The 20,124-nt window shown below is 48.3% G+C and overlaps 1 pseudogene across 1 annotated transcript in view; it reads right to left on the bottom strand.

Moving 5' to 3' along the window:
• The window catches only part of LOC149355494 (uncharacterized), a 75,319-nt pseudogene that overhangs the window by 1,159 nt on the left and 54,036 nt on the right, over positions 1-20,124 (bottom strand). Inside the window, exons 2-4 of the transcript XR_016289353.1 lie at positions 5,011-5,233; positions 2,976-3,087; positions 361-452 (exon numbers count right to left, since the gene is read on the bottom strand). The product of XR_016289353.1 is annotated as an uncharacterized LOC149355494 (transcript). The remainder of the gene's footprint in view (positions 1-360; positions 453-2,975; positions 3,088-5,010; positions 5,234-20,124) is intronic.

Here is a 20,124-nt window from a genome sequence, read left to right on the forward strand (position 1 = left end):
GCGATCACGTGATCTTCTGCACACGGCGAATGAATGTTTGTTTTTTCGGATTGCTCTTCTTTCCCATTGTTCGCGGGGCTCCCAACCGGCGCGTAGCACGACAGCGGTAGTTCTTGGAGATCGTGTAACAGTCTGGCCGCCTTCGCAGAAGGAGCTGATCCGCGGAGATCACTTCCGGTAGTATGCAAGTCTGTCCCGCCCTCTTGCCCACTCTAAAAAAAAAAAGGTGTGATATTAGTCTCTTTCGGGGTAAATCCCTTGTCGCTGAGCTGACACCTTTTTTGGGGCAAGATTACGCTGCTTCTTGGAGACTAAGCATTTATGCTCCTGCACACCCTTTCAAAAATTCCATCAGCTTGCCGGTCTGAAGGAACCCGTAATTTGGGCATGATTGTGATGGTCCTGATGGTGATGGTCCTGATGGTGATGGGCCTGATGGTGATGGTGACGGTCTGAATGTATGCTCAGATCGTTGCTCGGCAGACACTATGCCTAACTTCATATATGTTCACGAGCACGCACCATTATGTATCGCATGAAAGGTACGTATGACACTGAAAAGCCTACTGTCCCACTATGCCAAGCTTGCTACCTGGTCAAGAGGGACAGAAGAGCTTTACAATACATCTTTAGGAAACCACCTAATTTATACAAATAATTTATTTATTCTCGATCCTGATGCGAATTGCAGTTGAACCTGTCTATAACGAACCTCCATACAACGAATTCTTTGATTTTACGAAGTTTTTCCATTCCCCGTCGCCAGTCCCATAGAAGCCCATGTATTTGTGACCTCAAAGTAACGTATTGGCTGGGGGAGTGAACCTCGAAATAACGAAATTGCCCCGTCGACCGCCTTGCCTTTTTTCCCCATATTTTAAAAACACAGAGCTAAACTGTGCCAAATTTCTTCGTTACTTAATGGCCGAGAACGATGAACGCATAAAAAAAACATTCGCAGCAGCGGCGAGCGAGCATCACCACTCTCCCGCTCGGTGGAGATGATGATAGTGCACAGGCACCGCTTGCTTTCGTTCCTTCAGCGCCACGCTTTGGCTGCTCGAGAAGTCACTTCACTTCGTATGCATGACACTAGATGGCACGACACGCGTTTCTTGAACTGTTTTCAGTTACCGTTTTTGGAGCCTTTGTTCTGTTCGCCGTGCCGGCGTGTGCTCTTCGATCTCGACTTCGTGTGTGTGTGCCGGGTCGCCGTGTTTGTGCGCGCGGGGTCGTGTTGGTGCTTTCACACATCGAGAATGAATACGTCCACGAAAAAACGGAAAATGTTGTCTCTTGAGGACAAAACTGCTATTCTGGACGCCGTTGCTGCAGGCGAGAAAAAGAAGAATGTTGCTGCCAGGTTTCAAATCCCAGCCAGCTCTGTCTCTACGATTCTCAACGCAAAAGATGCGATTCGCAGTGCAGTGGAGTGCGGTGCTAGTGGCAAAAAGAAGCTAAAGCCATCAACGTACGCCGACGTAGACAAAGCGGTGTTCACGTGGTTCATGGACATGAGGGCTAGAAATCTTCCGATCAGCGGCACTCCCTTGCAGCAAAAGGCACGGGATTATGCCTGTATCTTGGGATTTGATGACTTAAAAGCCAGCAATGGATGGCTTCAAGAAGAGGTATGGCATCGCTGGAAAGATTATAAGCCGTGAGTCCTCTTCTGCGGACAGCGATGCTGCAAATTCTTGGGTAGAAGAGAAACTGCCAGCAATTTTAGAGCGCTACGATGCGTCCGAAGTCTACAACTGTGACGAGACGGCCCTTTTTTATCAATTGCTCCCGAACCGCACCCTTTGCCTGAAAGGCAACGTCTGCCACGGAGGCAAGCAGAGTAAACTTCGTATAACTGTTTTCAGACGGGTCTGACAAGCGCGTCCCACTGGTTATCGGTAAGAGTGCCCGCCCCAGGTGCTTCAAAGGAACACACCGGATGCCCGTGAAATACGTGGCTAACACGAAAGCGTGGATGACGCGGGCCATATTTGGTGACTGGTTGAAGGCGTTCGATGCAGATATCAAGAAGCAAGGCCGCAGAATTTGCTTATTCTTAGATAACTGTGCTGCGTACCATCATGTTGAAGGCCTCGACCTTTCAAATATTGAACTGGAGTATTTGCCCGCGAATTGCACTTCACTAATTCAGCGCCTCGACAAAGGGATTATCAACAGCGTAAAGTGCAGCTACCGGCGTAGACTGATCCAAAAGCTGCTTCTGAACATTCGTCTTCAGCGGGAAATGAAAGTGGACATTTTTCAAGCAGTTGAGATGCTTGAAGCATCGTGGCGAGAAACAAGTGCGGCCATTACCGCCAACTGTTTCAGAAATGCCCGCATAACGAAAGAAGTTCAGGCTGCGCAAACTGACGAAGAGGAGCCCTTAGGAGTGGAGCCTTCCGGGCCACCCGATCTCGCCGAAGCTTGGGGCTTACTGCGCGTGAGTGGACCAGCCCCTGATGACGTGCAGCTCTGTGACTTTTTGTATGGGGACGACTGTGCCGTGACTACTGAAGAGATGTCGGATGAGGCGCTGGTTGAAAGTGTCCGATGTCAGACCGGCGATGATGATGGATCTCCAGAGGTCGGGTCAGCATGTGATATGCCTTCTACAAATGAAGTGTTGGATGCCATCGACATTTTGCGACGCGCTGTGGGCTCGCTGGACGATGGCGGTACAGCTTTAAGTGTCTTGATGTCCTATGGGCGATCAGTGGTGCCGACCCTCGTCAACAAACAGCACAGCAAGATCACTCGTGTCTTTTCAGTGCAATAAATGCATTCTGGCCGAGTTCACTGGCCTTGATTTTCACCTTAGTTTCGTTTCTGTATTTATTTTTTGAACTTTCTCGTGGAAACTGCGTATAATGAAAACCTCCCTATAAGGAATATTTTTCGGGAATCTTCAATTTCGTTATATCCAGGTTCAACTGTAATGAAAATAATGAAAAAAAACTCAGTCGCGGCACGGTCCTTTCCTCTGCATGTCCCCCAGCTTTTGGGACAGGTGTTTTCGGACAGCGTTTAGCCGCTTCTGCTGCACATCGGCTGGCACGTCGCCCATGTACACGTGGAATAGAGCTGCACAGAATCAAATATATGATGCATTAGAACACAGCTTTTTATATAGCTGGATATGTGACAAAAGCAAAATTGTGGAGCAAGTAAAATATGGCAACATTTAATTTGCCCTATCAATGTGAAAATGAAACAGAAAAGCTGGAACTAGAAGCCACATTTCCAGCATTATACTTCATTTCACAAGTTGTTTGCAGCACTGTGAAGGCTGCAGTTACCTAAGCCAATTTGAACGGCATGCTCTGGAAAACGTACTCTGCACCCTTCTTGCAGCAACTGGTGGCTCCCTGCCTAGGGAGGAAAGAGCGCAGGAGACTCGGCCGACTCCATTTTTAATAATGGTGACGATACTTCGAGGCAGGCCTCCGCAGTGCTGTGTTCGTGCAGATTTTCTCTGCTAATTTAACACGCGACTGAAACGTTTCCTTATACTTTCTAAACATTACCAAATCTGACTTTCCAATTACTGCAATAAAAGTTTGGAAAGTGGTCACAACACTGCTCAAGTATTCGAGGGACTATTTGTTGCTTGCACTGGCCAATTGAACCAGAGAACGATACTCTTCGCAGTGCTGCAAAAAACTTGAGATGAAGTATAGATGGATAAATGTTAACAAAATTGACACTGGTGTTCTTTGATATTCCTATAAAAATCGTCTCAAGTATAATTTTTTAAAGGGCCACTGACCAGGGTTTGGACGTTTTCAGAAAATAAGCCCAGTGGTTAGATCAGGCATGGAAGATAGTCCCTCCAAAACACTAGAGAGGCGCGCGCCCCGGAAAAGAGTAAAAAATTCAACGCAAAGCTCTTTCGCTCTTCTCTTGTTGAAGGCGACCTCCTTGAGTTTGAACCCCTGAGTGTGACGTCATGCCCGTAGGTGTTCCATCGGTTTGTCGGCGAAGGGTGGGTGTAACCCAACGCTCCGCGTCCTCTCCTCGTTTGCGGTTCTCCATCCCGCATTTCGTTTTCTTTTTCCACTCGCATACATTGCCGCTGTCGTGGTATTCCAAAGCGCCACAGAAAAAGAGAAAAGACACAAACTCACAGGAGAAATAGGCACAAAGACGCGTCTGGAGGCTTGTTTTCTAAGAAAAGCCGGCGGTGTCCGCGGGCCCGCGCTTCGTTCGCGCGCCCCTCTGGTCATAAAACGGAGGTGGGTCTTCCGGAAACAAACATACATGCATGAAAAGTACGAAGGGACGACACGAAACTCCACCCCCATCGCTAACATCAGAGGAAAGGCTTGCGAGAGAGAAGGACCTCGGAGCAAAAGACGAAGGAAAGGAAGACGCATTGGCACTTTGATTTCCCTGGCTTTAACTCCGCATAACTCCAGTATTAATGCGTCTATTCAAGAAGTGTTTGCGGCCACGAGTTCGGTGTGACGATGCCTCACAACCACCGGATTTAGGCCGGGGGTGGTCAGTGGCCCTTTAAGAGCGCAGCTCTTAACGCCCATTCATGGACTGAGCCGCGGCACCGTAACCAAGCGAACCAACGGATTAAAGGCAACCAAAGCGAAGACATCGCATGGAGGAAAGCAGGGGAAGATAGCAAAAACAAGAACGCGTGAAGTAAAACAGACGATGGTACAGTGGCAACGTGAAATGGGCCGGTCACCAAAGACGGCATCACTGAGGTTTGTGTGCCCACGTGTGCAGGCGCTAGAGTACCGCCGCTCACTCAGATATGGCGTCCAAGCGGTGCATGCTGTGCATGCTGTCGTCTGCTGCTGTGAAACTGCACTACTTCCCACAATCTCCAGATTAGCAAGGCAGTCGTGATACACGACATCCACTTGCGGCGGCCGCTGCTGCTGCTTTTGCGTGCTACATGAGACATTCCTGAATGCAAGCCTTGCTTCAATCAACATTTTTTTTACTGTCCCGACATTACACTCAAAGCAACTGAAAAAGCCCTCTCACCTTTCAGCGAGGAGACTTTCTCTGGAGAAAGTGCCGGTTTTGCTTCTGTCATCCCAAGTGACCTCGATTTATTTGATATCACTCCTGTCACGCTGCGGCTTCTTAACTGGTCTGGCGTCCAGTAAATGAGCGACGCAGCGCGACAGAACGTGGAGTCTGTAGGTGACCGCAGCAAAATGTCCCAGGCACTGGGGTTCAGCCACACGCCGGAGCCTGCATATACCTGCAGCAAATTCCCAGAATTTTATGTGTGCACACTGAGACAAGTCATCAAAGAGGACCTAAATTAAATATCACTTGAAAACTGGATAGAAAACAACAATATGGACAAAGAATTTTTTTTTTACAGCAGCAGTGTGTCAAATCATGATCAATACCCTCTACCTGCTACACCATGCCCATTACAGAAAAAAATACTAAGCATCTGTGCACAACATTCAAATCAAGCCAAACTCGACTTCTCAAAATGAAAGTAGATTCATCAGCACAAAATATATTCGAAAGGCCAAACACTCAAAGATATGTGGAAGCAGCTGCGTCCTAGTCAACAGAATTGGGGTGGCATCAGGGTCCATCCACGACGTTCACAGATACCGTTTTATGCGAAGCATAATACTTTAGCTACCACTTCAGCCCTTCACCGTGGTTATGCGCCTCCAAATCACGTGATACATGACGTCACACCACGTGACACGATGACGTCCCGACAGTAGAGAAACGGGGGCCCACCTCGCGCCGTCACTGTGGTTGTGCGCCTCCAAATCACGTGATACATGACTTCACACCACGTGACACGATGACGTCACGACAGTGGAGAAACGGGGGCCCACCTCGCGCCGTCGCTGTGGTTGTGCGCCTCCAAATCACGTGACACGATGATGCCACACCACGTGACACGCTGACGTCACGGCAGTGAAGAAACGGGGGCCCACCTCGCGCCGTCGCTGTGATTGTGCGCCTCCAAATCACGTGATACATGACGTCACACCACGTGACACGATGACGTCACGACAGTGGAGAAACGGGGGCCCACCTCGCGCCGTCGCTGTGGTTGTGCGCCTCCAAATCACGTGATACATGACGTCACACCACGTGACTTGATGACGTCACGACAGTGGAGAAACGGGGGCCCACCTCGCGCCGTCGCTGTGGTTGTGCGCCTCCAAATTACGCGACACGATGATGCTTCGCATTCTCCAGGCTTAACCTAGTTAAGCCTCAGCCATTTTTTATTCGAACCTAGGCTGATACTTAAAAAAATGGTATCGAACTCTTAGGCGGGCTTAGATTCAAGGATTTCATTTCAAGGTTTCATATTCATAAAATACAAAAAAAGTTGCACTTCAGTGGCGCCCCTACAAAATGTCCGCAAAAAAGAGCACTGTAGCCGTTACTATCTGTAGCCGATGCCGATCAGACCTCACACGAGCATTCGCTGCCATTTTGGCCTTGTTCTCTCCTCGTTTGGTAGCATGAGCACGTTCAGTGACAGTGGAAGTTTTCATACGTGGTTTTTCTCACGGACACCATGGCACCAACCAGGCGGTTTCGTTATAAGTTGAACCCCGCAATAACGAAATCGCCGGGGAAAGCAATTTGTTTCGTTCTCGTGAGAATTTTATTATTGCGAAAGTGAGAGAAAGCAGACAATAAAAAGACAAATACCACAGGAACCACGTTTCACTGAAAAAATTGCGTAATTTTGACCTGCCCTCCATGGCCTCGGAGGAGTTTTAACACTCGATCCTCACAACTCAAAATATCTTATGTGGCCACGTCGTCATCATGCGTCGCGTGGAATGACCACACGGTGAGTGCATCAAGCACATCTCGCGGACTCGCTTGCTTGGTTGCGGTTTCGTCGCCGTCATCGCTCTCGTTAGCGCCACCTACGCTTCTGACTATGGCATCGTCTGTTAATTCCTCGTGGTCGAACAAACCGTCGTCAACAGACAGGAAGTCGTGCAGACCCAAGCCGTGCGGCGCAGTTTTGTCCACACTCAGAAGAGCATCCCACGCCTTGCTCAGTGTGGAAAGTTCGCTCGCGTCACCAGACGCACTTGCACCTACTTGACTGTGCAAGATATGGGAAATGTGAATAGATAGCTGGCATGCTTCTTTGTGTCCTTGTCATGGTGTACAGTGCAATTTGGATGACCAATGAATCGAGTGACAGTCGGGCTCTCAAATTTTTTCGTTTCACTTTGAGAGGCTTGTTATTCCTGCAAATGTAAGGTGATGGTCATTTGATGTTGGTAATGAAAAATGTTCACCCAGTCAGGGTACTGGTTTTGTGTTAGCCCAGGTTTGGTGCTCGCAATAAAGTGAAGGAGTGCACTGCCTACTCAACTCTGCAAGATACGGGAAATGTGGATAGATAGCTGGCATGCTTCTTTGTGTCCTTGTCATGGTGTACAGTGCAATTTGGATGACCAATGAATCGAGTGACAGTCGGGCTCTCGAATTTTTCCGTTTCACTTTGAGAGGCTTGTTTTTCCCGTTATTGTAAGGTGATGGTCATACCTGTTCGTGTGTTTTGCAATTGCATTGGAATCGTGATTGCTTGGTACATAACAGTGCAATGTATTGATCTTTTGTCACATCTTATATGAGCCCTATTGCTTTTTTCGAGTGCAGACATAAAAATGAATGTGGAATTCAACCAGTTCAATTCATATTGTTACGTCCAGTGGTTCATTAAGACCGGGACGGAGGATCGAAAAACAGCTGGGTCCGCTTGCCGAGCACGAGACGCCACCAACTTCGTTCTCCTCATCTTCGGCTTATCCAGCAACGCCGTCCACGCAGAATGGGTATTGCCTTTTCATGGGCATCACACTTCCCCCTACGCAGCCGAAGCCCGCTGGGCAAGTTAAGAAGCGCCGCGCGAATGGTAGGGATTCAGCCGGGCAACGTGAGTGACTTCGGTTCGCGCTGAACGACGGCCGCTTTCCGTGAGACGAGCTATGCGGTAATTGAGTTCGCTAATTTGGTCAATAATGACGTAGGGTCCATCGTAGTGGCACAGCAGCTTCTGAGACAACCCTCGCTTTCTGGTAGGCCACCACCACAAGACTAAATCACCGGCACTGTAAGTAACGCGACTTCGGTGGGCATCGTAGCGCGCTTTTGACCGATCTTGGGAGGCGAGAACACGAAGGCGAGCAAGGCGGCGGGCTTCTTCGGTGAGACAGAGTGTCTCAGCGATAGAGGGATCTTCGTGGAGCTCGTCAGAAAATGGTAGTATGGTGTCCAGGGTGCAGCATGGGGGGCGTGCATAGAGTAAAAAGAAGGGGCTGTAGCCAGTAGTCTCATGGCGTGCGGTATTGAACGCATACGTGATGAACGGCAGGACGCTATCACAGTTCTTGTGCCTTGAATCAACATACATTGACAGCATGTTAGTGAGCGTGCGGTTTGTGCGCTCAGTGAGCCCATTCGTCTGGGGATGGTAAGGCGAGGAATGGCGAAAATGCGACGCGCAGGAACGGAGAAGCTGCTCCACGACGTCAGCGGTGAACTGCCGACCACGGTCACTGATGATAACTTTTGGAGGTCCATGACGGAGAACTGTGAATTGGAGCAGAAAAGAGGACACATAATACACTGCAGCCGAGGGCAGAGCTGCCGTTTCACAATACCGGGTAAGGTAATCGACGCAAACCACTATCCAGCGGTTCCCATGATAGGACTTTGGAAACGGGCCCAGCAGATCTATGCCACTTGCTCAAACGGTGCTGCAGACGGTGTCACAGGGTGAAGCTGACCAGACGCAAGGCTAGTAGGTCGCTTGTATCGTTGACACTGAGTGCAGCTGGCGACGTACCGCTCAGTCTTGGCCCGCATTTTCGGCCAATAGAAGCGCGCCTGGGTACGGTGCAGCGTTCGTGCCGAACCAAGATGTCCAGATGTAGGGTCATCGTGCATGGCGTGCAAGACAGAGGAGTACAGGCTCTTCGGAACTACCAGCAGAAAGCGCTTGCCCGTAGAAGAATAGTTTTTCTTCCAGAAAAGACCATCTCGCACACAAAAGTGGCTGACGTTGGAACGGTCTTCAGCCTCCGCAAGGAGAGACTGTAGGGTTAAGTATTTCTGCTGTTCCGCTTTGAACGTTGCTACATCAGGAAAAACAGGTGACACTGAAGCGACGCAGTGGTCCAACGTATCGATGTTAGACTCTGACTCAGGAAGCGGCAGCCTTGAAAGACAGTCCGCGTCAGCGTGACGGCGACCACTCTTGTAGACGACTGTGTAGTCGAACTCTTGTAGCCGGAGAGCCCACCGTGCAAGGCGTCCGCACGGGTCACGAAGGTTAACGAGCCAGCAGAGGGAATGATGGTCGGTGACGATGGTGAACGGGCGCCCGTACAGATAGGAACGGAAACGCTTCGTGGCGAAGACGACGGCTAAACATTCTTTCTCAGTGACTGTATAATTGCGCTCCGGTTTGCTGAGCGAGCGACTGGCATACGCAACAACGTGCTCTTTGTTGTCGCATCGCTGGGCGAGAACAGCGCCAAGGCCAACACCGCTGGCGTCGGTGTGAATCTCTGTGGGAGCGGAGGGATCGAAGTGGCGAAGTACGGGGTGAGACGTCAAAAGGAATTTTAGTTGGCGAAAGGCGGAGTCGCACTCAGGTGTCCACTCGAAAGCCACATCTTTCTGAAGCAGACCTGTGAGAGGGTAAGCTACATCCGCAAAGGGATGAATAAAGTGGCGAAAGTAAGAGCATAAGCCCAAGAAACTCCGCAGCTCTTTAATAGACTGTGGTGGCTTGAACGACTCGACTGCTGCAGTCTTGGCTGGATGAGGCCTGACGCCGTCTTTATCAACGAGGTGTCCAAGCACTAACGCTTGACGCGCACCAAAGTGGCACTTTTTAGAGTTAGGCACAAGGCCATCTTGGCGCATACAGTCGAGGACGAGAGCTAAACGGTCGTTGTGCTCACTGAACGTCTTTCCGAAAATGAGAACGTCGTCGAGGTAACACATGCAGATTTCCCATTTCAAACCGCGGAGTATAGTGTCCATAAATCTCTTGAAGGTGGCGGGCGCATTGCAAAGGCCAAATGGCATCACATTAAACTCATAAAGGCCATGGCGTAATAAAAGCTATTTTTTCTTTGTCTGCGGGATGCATGGGGATCTGCCAATACTCCGACCGAAGATCAATAGAAGAGAAGTCGGACGCTGAAAAAAGACAGTCGATGGCATCGTCGATTCGAGGTAGGGGGTATACATCTTTTCTCGTGACGGCATTCAGACGACGGTAATGCACGCAAAAACGCCATGATCCATCTTTCTTCCGAACAAGAATTACTGGAGCAGCCCACGGACTTGAGGACTTTTGTATAACGCCTTTGGTTAGCATCTCCTGCACTTGGTCATTGATAACCTTGCGTTCAGACGGTGACACTCGGTAGGGCTTTTGGCGGATCGGATGTGACGTACCAGTGTCAACCCTGTCCAGGATTCGAGACGAGGGGATAGCAGATGGGCCGCCGGGCTGCAAAAAGTAAAGCACGGTGGAGTATCGCTGGAGGATGGTCAACAGTGCACGGCGCTCATGCGTGGAAAGCGAGTTGTCGATCATTCGGAGCAACTGCAACTCGTCGTAGAACTCTGGTGCTGCTGCGCCCAGGGCGTCGGTAACCAAGGCAACGGATACCAGCGTGTATTGGCTGCATGACGCAAGCTTCAGGCATTCAGGCAGCACAACAGATTCCGTCGAACTGTTCACTGTGCACAGTTCAGTTCTTCCGTTGATGACGGAAACCATGGCATGAGGAGCCAAGATGTTCTTCTTCATGCAGTTCAAGTGGTTCGGTTCCACAGCCGCATCAAACAGGTCGAGAGCGGTATCGGGGCAGGAAACCGGTACGCACACAGCCGAAGAAGGAGGCACGACAGTACCTCGGGCAACACAAAACACTCTCTCTCCACTGCACGAGCTTTCTAGAAGATCAGTGGTGGAACATTTGCCGACGTTGAGCTCACCTGTGTGACAGTCGACGTTAGCGCCACACATTTGCAAAAAGTCTAGGCCAAGAATAACGTCGTGCGTTGACCGGCTGAGCACCACCTTCCGTGCTGAAGACTTCACGACCCAAAGAAACCTTAACACTACACACTCCAACTGCTGGCAACGGTTCGCCACGCACGCCACAAAACTGGGCATTTTTGTCGCATCGAAACAAAACTTTTCTTCCGAGGAGGCACTTAAACGCAGCACTCATAACCGAAATAGTAGCACCGGTATCCACTAAAGCCATCACAGGTACGCCATCCACTAGCACATGTACTTTGTTATGTAACATAACTACAGGCAGGGTTATCACTTCCGGTGGCAGACTTCCAGCGACCTCACCCCCATCGGTCGCGGCGACTAGTTTTCGGGCGGAGGCGAGGAGGAGCGGCGTCGGGGTGATGGAGATCGACGTGTACGGAAGGCTGGAGGCGGCGTCACACTTCTATCAGATGCCGGCGAATGATTCCGCATTTGTGCAGGCCATGAATTGCCGGAATCAGGCGGGCAGGACGGGTATCGAGAAGGGCCGCGTTGGTAATCCGGACGCCAAGGATAGGTCGAGGAGCCGTAACGGGATGGTTGTCGGCGGGGACAAAATCGGGAGATGTGTCCGGGTTGACCACAGCGGTAACACACAAGAGAGGGACCGGGAGCAGGCTGCGCCGGCAAGTAGTCATCATACGAAGGACTTGGCCGAAAGTTCTCGTCGTATGTGGCCAGCACAGGCTGGTAAAAGCCGGACCGGTGCTCCGGGGGCAATCGCGGTGTGTTGTTCGGCCGCAGCTCTCGGGGTACCCGGTGATCCTCAAAGTCCGCTGTGTTAACGTCGGATGGCGGAGTAGTAGGACGCGTGAGATACACATGAGGGAGCTCTGATGAATTTCGAGTGAGTTCCAGTGACCTGGTTAACTCTTCGCGAATGATCTGGCAGATTGTGGAAGCCAGATCGCATGACGATGGCGTGTCTACAGCTGCCACCGTCGTCACCCCGGCCAAACGTCCATATTTCGGTGTGGTGCGCCGCATTTTCAACGTCTCGAACGTCCGGCAGTGCTTGATGACGTCAGACACGGACTCGACACTTTCTTTTCCGATCAAAAAATAGTAGACGTCTTCGGCGAATCCTTTGAGCAAATGGCCAACTTTGTCTTCCTCCGTCATGGCAGGAGAGACGACCTTGCATAGCTTCACGATTTCCTCAATATACTTTGTGCATGTTTCAACGCGGAGCTGAGCCCTTTGCGCAAGTGTTTGCTCAGCCCGCTTCTTCTTTGCGACTGAATCACCGAAACACTTCTTCAGCTCCTCTACAAAGCGGTCCCAAGTCGTGAGGGAATCCTCGTGGTTGTCAAACCATGTTAGGGCCGTGTCGGTTAGTGAAAACACGACATTCGCAAGCCGGGCGGAGGAGTTCCACTTGTTGTAGCGACTCACCCGTAGGTAGTGGGTGAGCCATTCATCGACGTCGTCGCTAGATGAACCCGCGAATTACCGTGGCTCCCGGTAATGCTGCCATGAACTGCTGGGCGCAGACCTCGAAGCGTCGCCGTCCAGGGACATCATTGGCACAGAAGGCGGCAGACCAACAATGCGACGACTGCGGCGAATGTGAATCTGGGGATCCGTCTTCGGAGGAACCTGAATACCCAGCACCTCCACCAAGATGTTACGCCCAGTGGTTTATTGAGACCGGGACGGAGGATCGAAAAACAGCTGGGTCCGCTTGCCGAGCACGAGACGCCACAAACTTCGTTCTCCTCATCTTCGGCTTATCCAGCAACGCCGACCACGCAGAATGGGTATTGCCTTTTCATGGGCGTCACAATATACAGTGTTTTTCACCTAAGACTTTCTACAATTTTTAAAAATAAGCTATTTGAATTAGATGCGCGCTTTTTTCTGGCATAGCATTTCCAGTACATCATAATGCAGCTAAGACGTGCTGACTAGCAGGCTTGTTAACCAATATTTAATAGTTAACTTTTAAAGTATTACCGTTGGGCTCCTTAATTATTCAGAGACATGTAGCCCACCGTAAGTTATATCCATATCAGTTTTTAGAATTTCGAAAGCGCGGTTACCCTTGGCGCTGTGGCCCAACAAATTTCGCCTATATCGCGCCAAAATACATGCGGTTTGAGAAGCTTGCAGGCAAAGCAACCTCTCCAGTGAACCTAACTCGTCGAGATAGCCAAAATTTGTTGGGCCACAGTGCCGAGGATAATCGCGTTCTCGAAATTCTAAAAACGGATATGGACATTACTTACGGTGGGCTACATGCCTCTCTATAATTAAGGAGCCCAACGGTAATAGTTTAAAAGTTAACCATTAAATATTGGTTAACAAGCCTGCTAGTTAGCACGTCTTAGCTGCATTATGATGTACTTCACCACTGAAATGCTATGCCAGAAAAAGGGCGCATCTAATTCAAATAGCTTATTTTAAAAAATTGCAGAAAGTTTTAGGTGAAACACCCTGTATGGCTGCCAACTGCAGCACAGGCAAACTTTACTTGTCCAGTTTTTCTATTAATTTTTCTATCAGGCGAACATGGGCGTCTTGAGAGGCAAGGTGAGCTTGGCGCTCCTCTCTCTCCCACATGCGCATCCTCATTAAGTCCTCGTGTTGTTTAATTTCAAAATCAAGCCGCCTCTCTTCAAGCTCTAGGCGGAGGCGCTCATTTTCTTCGTCGCGGCTCCCACGTGACTCCAGGAAGTGCAGTGCCGCCACATTCTGCCTTTGCACACCTGCACAAAAATATCCAAGCATAAGCAATTACACGGTAATTCTAAAGAAAGTGGTAGTGCTTCTGGAAAATACTTTTGTGTAATAATTCCAGCGCACTACCCTTTTTTATAGGAAATGCTGTTTAAGCATGCAGCTTACTGCTTCAAAAATGTATTGAACTACAAGGTATACAAAATGTGCAAGAAGCAACCACAGAAACTGAAGTGCCAGTTGGAGGACACCACAATGCCTGACAATGCTTAGGTCTGCAAGCAACACGGCTCCAACAATCTTTTCCATGATTACATGTGCATGACATTTACAAAATACAGCTTTGTACTGCATTCGGGGCATGTGGCTTACAGGCAGTGGCAACCATGCGAATGGCCTGTAGGGTTCTCGTGCCTCAACTCCCCCGTTGTGCGAAATCAAACCTCCCACAACACAGTGTTGAACATGGCATCAGCCGTCTAGCTGCTTTTAAAAAGGCCTCTATGCAGTTGTCGCGTGTATTCCTGTTTCTGCAGTGGCAGCTTGAGTACACTATAACTCAAGTTCTATGATAGCCAGGATGATAAATTTACCCTTATTGCATTCCATGGTGTTAAGAGAACCCAATGGCATGCATCTCAGCGAGTTTCCTCCAAAACTTTTCCCATAATACTTGCATAAAAATTGCACAAGTGCTCAAGGAATTGTTTTACACGAAATTAAACGATATATCTAAAATCAGCACACAAAAATACATGTGGCCTGAAAATTTCATTACTATATCTAGTTTAATAAAATTTCTTTTTTAAAGACCAAGGTCCCCCCTTAAGGCAACAAGGCAAATGCCTAATGTGGCAACTGCTGTTTGGTGCACCAGCGGTCAACTTGCAACATACATTCACAAGGCGCTCCTTCACGTTTAGGCTCCTGTTGCAAAGTGACATTAAATACAAGACTGCTTGTGTGTGTTGTTATGAGATGGAAGCTTCCTGTAAATTTGTGTGTGTGAACAAGTAAAGGTAGTAGCAAGCTGGCTCTGATTCATTCTTGTTCCTGGTCCCTGTATGTTTTATGCTGCACAGTCCAGATGCGTATACACCAACTAACCTCAACGAAAGTTATAAAAAAAACTAGCTTTCTGTGCCTGTGGTACCCTGCGAGCAAACGCAGAAATCTATGATGGCATACATTCCATCATTGGCTCTAGCTCCTTAACCCTTTACAAGGTGCACACTGTATGAAAGTGGCAAGCATAAAATGAGTAACACCCAGAATGCCTAGAAATTGATAGCTGCAGCCTCATCCCGGTCTCCAACCCTTTTTTGAGCCCCTGCTTGTTTCTCTACGACGACGAATGCCTTGGCCATATTCAGCCCATCGATGCTGTGTCGTAGAGTGCCTTTCTGCCGTCAACCACACTATAGACCCAGCGACACCTGCAACAGATCTACGACGACGTAACTGCGAGACTGTTCATGTGTCCTGCCTGAAGCCGTACTATGACCCGTTTCTGTTGTCTCGCTGACTCGCCACAATGGCTTCGCCTGCAGCCGGAGGTGATTGCAAAGAGAAAGATGGGCAGCGGCAGCAAATGCCTACTACTACTACTACTGCCTTGTGCACCAGCGGTCAACTGAGAACATATATTCCCAAATCATTTCTTCACACAAAGCGGCTGTTCCTGTCTTCAATCTTGTTGCCTCCTCGGGACTACCTCTGCACTCTTCCACGTATGGGGGTTATGACCAGGTGGCAGTTTTATTATTATTGTTATTATTACTGAAGCAGTACTTATGCTTAATGTGGGGGTAAGGCACATTGGTTCCCCAGTCTGCCGACTCATAGTTTGCCCCTGGTTTCATTCGGGTGGAATGGCATCAGTGAGATTGCTGTTGCACTTGTAGCTAGTGGAGACGGGGCCCTAAAACTAAAATGATCCAGGAGCAGCTGAAGGCTGATACCAGCTGCGACTTTGAAATTTCTGAAGTGTATCCCTTTGACAGGCCGGGAATTCTGTGTCGATCCTGTGATCGGCACCTCTGATGAGCAGTGCGTGTCAGACTTGCTGCATTGCACATCGTTCGAGTCTTTTCCAGTTAAGCTGTACCTCAGTAACTCGTTTGTTCCAAAGACATCTGCAGTGCGGACCCGCTGGCCTGTCCTAAGGAAATTCTCGATAGATGGATGGAAAAACTTTTTTCAGTCAATCGGGTGGTCGCAGGACTCTGTCCTCATCCCCCCCCCCCTTGCTAGGCGTGGGACCTGGCGGCAACCAAAGCTTGATTGACGATGTTTCTTTAGACTTCTGGGTCTGAGTTGTGCATCAGAGCCCCCCACGAGTCTGGTGTGCGTGTGTTGTCTTTACAACGTGGGCATGCTTGAGCACTTTCGGAACTATGGTGTTGGCGTGATATCAGTAATCTGATGTACCAGAGTCCTCTCAGCTTTTAAAGTTTAGCCTACAATAACATCGACCTTTGCAATGCAGAAATTGCTGGCACTTTGATCATAGCAGCAAACCTTGCAAATCTGCAACATGTTTACAGCTTTGCAGGGATAACCATTCCGCAGGCATCTGCACATCTGACGTGCCAGTTGCAGTCTCTGCCGTGGTGTTCATCCGGCTGATGATGCTGGCTGTCCTAAGCGTTCTGATGAGCAGAGTGTCCTGGACAGCAGTAGTTAAACCGCACCTGATTTTTTGCATCTGCTAGAGATATTCACTGACTGTAGCATCTATTGCAAGCTTACCTCAATCAATGCCCTGGAAGTTTGGCTGTGTAGGTTTCATTTAATTCTCAGAGTGAACAAACATTCTGTTCTTTTGCTGGCTGTCCTAAGCGTTCTGATGAGCAGTGTGTCCTGGACAGCAGTAGTTAAACCGCACCTGATTTTTTGCATCTGCTAGAGATATTCACTGACTGTAGCATCTATTGCAAGCTTACCTCAATCAATGCCCTGGAAGTTTGGCTGTGTAGGTTTCATTTAATTCTCAGAGTGAACAAACATTCTGTTCTTGTGCTCCCACTTGCATCCCTAGCATCTCCGCACTTGCATCTCCGTACTATATTCTGGCACCCAAATCCCACAAGTTGAGTCCTTAAAACACTTAGGTGTAATATATACACCCTCATTTAAACTGGCAACCTCATGCCAAAAGTATTTTCCTGAAGAGTGAGCGGGTTCTCGGTTGCCTGACACGAATTAGCAACAAGAAATTTGGCATGCACAAAGACACTCTTATTGCTAATCCTATTCTACTTTTTTGCAGTCACTTGCAGAAAATGGCAAACAATATAACAGCATTTCTCTCTCACCTCGTACTGGCGTACATCGCCGGCTGCTTGGCTGCAGAACCCTCAGTGGTGTCCTTTGCACAGCTGCTGGGCTGAGTCTTGCCGGCCTGGTGCTGTGCAATGGCTGAGCTGAGGGGCTCTGTTGCACATTGCAGCTCTCAATCTCATCCAGGCAGCAGGGGTCATGAGGGCTGCTGGAAGTGGCAGAAACTCTGCATGAAAACCTTTATTAAATCAGTGTTCTGCCAACAATAGCATTCTGACAAAAAGGAGGGGCTGCTAATTAACAATCTGTTGAAAATGTGGTTAAAAGAGTGACCGACTTCAAAACCAGCACCTCTCGCCACTTACACAAGCTTCTGCCACAGACAGAAAGTGATTAAAATATTTTTTTTCCAAACAAAAGTGCTCCCATTTATGCCTTCTGGTAGGAACCAACCAGTAATCTTTCCAAGTGTCCCAGAGGCAGCTGTTGGAAATATTGCTAACTGTACTCAATGAAGAGAAATCCACACACAGACTAGCACGCAACTATGAGAATTTTCATCTGTTTTTCTTGATCATGTTATTTAAGCCCTCTGCGGACACTGCGAAGAATATCAATAAAAGTTTGTAACATCGTTTCTGAAGTGGCAACTTCTGAACCCTTTAACTAGGCACTGCGGTGCCTCGGTGGTTATGGCGATTGGCTGCTGACCCAATAAGAGGAGAGTTCTATCCCGGTCGCGGCGGTCTAATTTCGGTGAACGCGAAATTCTAGAGGCCCATGTAATGCACGATGTCAGTGTATGTCAGAGAACCCCAGTTGGTCAAAATTTCCGGATCTCTTCACTATGGCATGCCTCATAGCCTGTTTGGGACGTTAAACCCCCATAAACCATAAATCCTGCAACTAATGTTTTGTGATAGGCAAGACAACAATTTTACCCCTACTGCACACCTTCATGTCAAGGAAAACCAGTGGCACGCATGTCAAGAAGTTCTCCATAGCAAGATTTCGTAAACGGTACCCATAAAACACTACACAATATATCACACAAGTGCACAAGGACTTATTTTTCATGACATTGATAAATCTAGAATTGCCGCAGAAAAAATGCTGTCCCTAAAGACAGCACAATAATGACTTCATTAAAGCAAAATTTGAGGTCCGAGACCCCGGTCCGTCATAAAGATAATCGCATCCTCCCTACAAAACCGCAAAGAGGCCATACAGTTTTCACACCCATGTGAAGCCGAAAAATGAATACAGTCGTGTGTCGTTAACACAACCACCATTTAAGTAGAGACGTTGCTTTCGAAGGTGAAATTTGTAACTGTTTCGCAGAGGAATGAATTCAACTTGCTTATTGGAAGCTCCACTGAATGCTTAGATACAAAATTTCACTGAAATATCTTGAGCGGTTTGGACATAAATGCGAAGGTGAAGGCAAGATAACCAATGGTCAATAAAAAGGAAAATATGGCGGTTTTTTGAACATTTTGAGCTAATAATCACATCACAATGTTTAGAGTCTCGTATACACACTACAAAAAAAATCATTTTTCAAAATACTGAGCATGAGTATTTTAAAAGAAAACCGCAGAAACCAGGAGAGGCCTTTGTCCTGCAGTGTGCGTATTCAGGCTGACAATGATGATGGTGAATTTAGACCGGAAAAGTAGCAAATTATCTTTTTGGTGGGCCACAGTATAATATTTAGGTGGAAAAACATTTGTCTTCCATGGAAATGAAAATGCGGACTGAAAACGTCAAGACGGCAAGAGTGTGCAAAGAACATCACTGCTTGTTTGCTTAACTCCACATCAAAAACTGATGTTGCACACCTCAGGTCGTAGTTGACCCACACAGTGCGTAAGCACACATCCTTCGTGGTCTCCGAAACAGCACATACTCATTTCCCAACCTCCCCAACCCTTACCCAAGGCTCCGATGAGCACTTTGCTGGCTGGAGGGAGGGCTTGGTTGAGCTGCTCTTCCTGCCTCTTCCAACCTCACTGGCTGGCAAGGAGAGCCAGGTACTTGCAGTGGCAGCTCCAGCTGGCTGCTCGCAGCAGGCGACGACGAACGATCAGACCTCTGCTCTAGCAGGGCGGCTGCACTCATGGACCCCTGAGTGTCGTCGTCTGAAGATAAAAATATAGATGAAAGCAATGAACATTTCATTGCACGTTGCAGCTATTTCACAAGCTATGGCTTTGCAACAATCAAACAGAATGCATGAACACACAAACTGCATATTCACAGAAAAATGCACGAGCAGAACGGCTGGAAGTTTGAGGTGACATTGACAAATAAACTAGGCTGTTTAAACGTGATGATGCAGTCCTAAGAAAGTAACGAGACTTGCTATCACACAAGTGGCAGGGACACTGCATTGCTTGCGTAAAAGCTGCTGCCATATAAAGTGCTGGAAAACTTGCCCAGCATGTTGCTGAGAATTGATGCACTGCTTCTATTCTGCTTCTATGCACTGCAATGTTAGATAAAAGATTATTAGAATTTTCATTAAGATGGCCCTAGCAGAGTGCAACACCAACAAGCTGGAGGGCACTCAAGCAGATAGAAGACACCTGCCAAGCTCTGCAATAAAAAATGGAAACAATGCTTTCATTGCTGTAGAGGTACCAAACATAACAGCTTGAAGAGAGTAACTTCGATTACTTAAGAGCAAAAATATATGGGTGAAAGGCGATGCAACCAGTCTCTCTACTTCACTGCCACATAATGTGTATCGTGAAGCAGTGCTTGCGCAGTTATAACAATGCAAATGTTTACGCAATGTAATGTACAAGTACCCACAAAAGTCTTCCGAACAAGAGAAACTAAGGAGAGCTAAGCTTTCTAGCTACCTCGAGGCACAGCCAGGTACTGAGGAGTGCACTGTGCAGGTTGCACAGGGAACTAGAAAGGACATCCTTCAACTGCCAAGCAACTGAGTTCTTTTTATGAGTTATGCATACTTGCAACTTTTGTAGACACTTCATATGACAATGCAAATGTGCGGCACACTTTGAGAGAACACTATAAAAAGAGATTAAAATGTTCCTGCCTGTACGTGCAATATCAAG

Source organism: Amblyomma mixtum, chromosome 3 (assembly GCF_055824585.1).
Source record: "Amblyomma mixtum isolate Tamu chromosome 3, ASM5582458v1, whole genome shotgun sequence".
Taxonomy (NCBI): Eukaryota; Metazoa; Arthropoda; class Arachnida; order Ixodida; family Ixodidae; genus Amblyomma; species Amblyomma mixtum.